Below are 744 nucleotides of genomic sequence, written 5' to 3'. Positions count from 1 at the left end.
TCAATGTAATAATAATTATAGCTTATTAAGCTAACAAAGCAATTTCATGCATATTCTAATATTAATACTGAAAAAAAAGTCCATGAGTTGAACAGAGCTATCTTCATAAACCTATTTTACAGGTGGAAAGAAAATTAGTCTCAAAGAGATTAAGTGATTGGTCTGGGTTGTAAGTCTTGCAATTATTAGGGCTTTTCTGACAACACAAATAGTCTCTTTATATAACTTCATGATGTCTAGTCAAATTAAACTGAAATCTTAGTTCAGTTAGTTAATTATGCAAGAAAAATAATCTAAGTTAATTATGCATACAATACTGAAGTCAAAAGATAATGAACATAATACAATTACCAGTGTTTTGTCATAATTATTGAATAAATCACAACAACCAAGTCTCCTGATAGACACCTTAGTAAAATGATCAAAGAGAGTTAACTACATAACATGCACCTTGGATAGATAAATGGATCAATTAAACAATCTGAAAGTACTGATCTCAACTCTACAAATGAGAGCAAATCCCTTAAATCAGCCATGTTATTTTCATTAAATCTTTGACAAAGTTTAACAATGTAAGTTCTACAACCATCTCTCCATTTATTAACGACTTCTATATTAAATTTCAATTACATTAAGCAATTCTGAGTCAAAATAAAAATCAGTTTGTATCTCATTAAGTATTTGTCTTACGTGACATAACATTGTCATCACAATTACATGGCAACAAATTTAGAAAATTTATTT

The sequence above is a fragment of the Propithecus coquereli genome, unplaced genomic scaffold (genome assembly GCF_000956105.1).
Source record: "Propithecus coquereli isolate 6110/MARCELLA unplaced genomic scaffold, Pcoq_1.0 Scaffold183, whole genome shotgun sequence".
In the NCBI taxonomy this organism is placed as follows: domain Eukaryota; kingdom Metazoa; phylum Chordata; class Mammalia; order Primates; family Indriidae; genus Propithecus; species Propithecus coquereli.
Note: the sequence above shows the minus strand (reverse complement) of the source record.